Raw genomic sequence first — 3,366 nt, forward strand, 5'->3', positions numbered from 1 at the left:
CATACATACATCAAATGCCAACTGAGATAAATAGCACTGTTAAAGCAATTTTCACTGGCTCCTTGATTGTGAAATATGGTCATGATATTTCATGAAGTGTCATAAATAACTCTACATGTATATAGTGTTAAATAGTATTAATTATACCTATTCAGTACATATTTTCATATAAAGGTTCTAAATCACTTCTAAAAAATCAGTTTTATATACATGGCTTATAGCTAAATAGCATCTAGAACATTAATGGATCTATTAGAAAAATTAAAATAATTCCTTGTTAAATTCACCAACTTTTCATTAGGTCTAAAGGCTGACACCACTGAGACGCTATATGTTCCCATGAAAGGATTCCTAAGGTGCAGGGCCCTAGGAGGATTATCTGATTGTTTTCTTAACAGTCAGTGTGATTCTGAAAAGACAACCCACTGGGCCACCTTCTGAGAGTTTTAAAGAGAGACTATTTCTCGGAGAATACCAATGCATTTCATATATATTAGTGAGAATCTTTTGAGAAGAAATAGACTTGTGTTCCTGTGACTGATGCAATGACAGTGTTTGCTCATAATGCCAGCGGGGGATTAAATGTCACTTTCCTGGGCAAGAACCCTCTCTGTATTTCAATATGGAGCTTGTCATTCTGCAGGAAGGTCTTATGAGGATGATACCCCTATGAAATGGACTCAATCTCTTGCCTTCTTTTAACGCAGACTGATTTTTGACAAAAGACAAAGGAGGAAAAAAGAGTTCCCACAATTTCTTCAATTCTAGACCTGAAAGAATGTGCTATTCCAATTATGTTCTGACAAATGTATGTCAAAAATTATAGGCCCGTTCAGTGTGGTGAAAAATGTGTTGAAAATTGCCTCATTTGTACAGATATAATACTATCATGAAGGATATATTATATATCTTAAAATGACTCTACATTTTAAAAATAAGAAAGTTTTACATACTTAAAATATTTTGTTATTTTCCTATTCAGGCTGTGTTAGTTACTTTTCTTGTCACTGTGACAAGAGTAACTTAAAGAATACCCTAAGAAATTCTTCTAACTCAGAGTGTGAAGATATATAGATATATTCTATCTGACCAAGGAGGTCATTACAATAAGAACAACTGCCTTTGGTGGCCGGTACTTCCAATATGGCTTGCTATATCTTGACAGATTAGGAAGCAGCAAGATTTGCTGCAATGAGAAATTGATCTTACAGACAAGGTCCACCTACCCACTGTGATAAACAGACCATAAACACAAGGGTTTCATCATCTCCCAATACAACACTCTTGTTTGGAGACAGCCTATCGGAGTTGTTTCATATAAAACGCATTGATTGCACATTTTACAGTTAATTACTTTCCTTAAGGGCACATGCTTAATATGTAACTAAAGAATTTTGTAATTTATGAAGACCAAATTTCAGCAAATATTAGAGAGGAATCTATAAATGACTCCCAATCCATCTTAAAATGCATATTTACAATACTAAATAAAATGTATTGTTTTTTGAAGCTTCACAATGTGTTTTAAAAGTTGCAAATATAAATATATATTTATATACCAAGATACCCTGTAAAATAAAATATTCCATGAGAAAGAACAAAATAAAGTAAAAGATTAAAAGTTTGAGCATTTTCAAGCCCAATAACTACAAATTTAAATGTAATATAATATGACAAACATGCATTTGCATTGTAATGCTTTTATTCCCTTTATACTATCATAAATTAGTATCTCTGAGAATTCTGGCTGGAATTTATACATATTTGTTTAAATATATTGTATGTAATGCGTCTTGCTAGTCATTTGCTTTCAAATAAAATTGTTCTGTGGGAAAGGAATTGTGATCCAGATAATAAAGTTTTAGATTTGTGTTTTTATAGCATCTAAATTATGCATGTTGTTTTAAGTATATATCATATCACAATGATATTTAAGAAATAATGATTATTGAATCATGTATTCTTCTCAATCTTATTGTATGAGAAACTTAAGCTCCTTAGCAAAAATTCTTTAGTAATAACATGATATTTTGAATTTATAATGTTTTCATAAACAGGAGCCTGATACGGCTGTTTCCTGAGAGGTTCTACCTACTAGCACCAGACCAATACAGATGCAGTGCAGTCAATCATTGGACTGAGCCCAAGGGAGTCCAATGGAAGAGCTAGGGGAAGGACTGAGGAGCTAAAGGGGATTGCAACCCCTTAAGAAAAACCATAACAACCAGCTGGACCACTCAGAGTTCCCAGGGACTAAACCACTAACCAGAGATTATAATATGAGGGAGCCAGGATTCCAGACACATATGTAGCAGAGGATGGCCTTAAATGACATTAATGGAAGGCAAGAGAGGCTTTATGGCCCAGAATAGAAGGATGCTACAGGAGTGAGAGGAATGAGTGAATGAGTGAAGAAGCACCCACATAGAGGCAAAGGGGATGGGGATGAAGGGAGATAGGATGGGTGGGTTGGTGGAGGGGCACCTGGGAAGAGGGTATCATTTGAAATGTAAATGAATAAAATTGTTAATAAAGAGAAAAAAGGAAGTTAATATTTGTGGGAGTTTTCAGCTTCTTTCAGATTGCTGATCATGTCCCTTTAATGAGGATTAAACCCAAGTATTAATAGAAAGAGACAGAATGCTCTGAAATATAAGAGACAACTCTGTATCAACCCTCTCCCCTAATCCCCAGCACAGCCAGGTTCAGAAAATATCAAACAAGATGGAGAAGAAAAAGCAGAAAGGCTAGACAGTGGGGAGGCATTGTTTTTCTTGGAACAGGACATGGCTATTGTGCATATGGAACTACATCTGTGGTTACCTGATCATGACATGTGCATGATTAAGTGGGCCCTTCCAAAGGCTCCACCCGAGTCATTGTTTTCTTTAAGGATATAGCCACCAACAAGTTGATGTACCATTGTGGATGGCTTAATACCTACGATCATAAAAGCATCACTAATTTAGCTCAGTGGATTATGAAAATGAATTTATAAGCATGGTGTATCCAAACTGAGGCTGGATAGAATTAGAAGGTGGTTGGAAGGAGTACATATGGTGAAGATACACTATACAGACGTATCACTATACAAACGCATACACTTTTCATGGAATAAACAAACGTTTTAATTTAAAACATTGAAATATTGTGTCTTTTTCAAGACCAGCATGGCCTACAAGTAAGTCTGAGGCCTAGAAACTAATTACTAAGATTCTGTTAAAATAGGGGAGAGAGAAATAGAGAGAGAGAGAGAGAGAGAGAGAGAAGAGGAAGAAAAAGAAGAAGAAGAAGAAGAAGAAGAAGAAGAAGAAGAAGAAGAAGAAGAAGAAGAAGAAGAAGAAGAAGAAGAAGAAGAAGAAGAAG

Source organism: Mus caroli, chromosome 8 (assembly GCF_900094665.2).
Source record: "Mus caroli chromosome 8, CAROLI_EIJ_v1.1, whole genome shotgun sequence".
Lineage (NCBI taxonomy): Eukaryota > Metazoa > Chordata > Mammalia > Rodentia > Muridae > Mus > Mus caroli.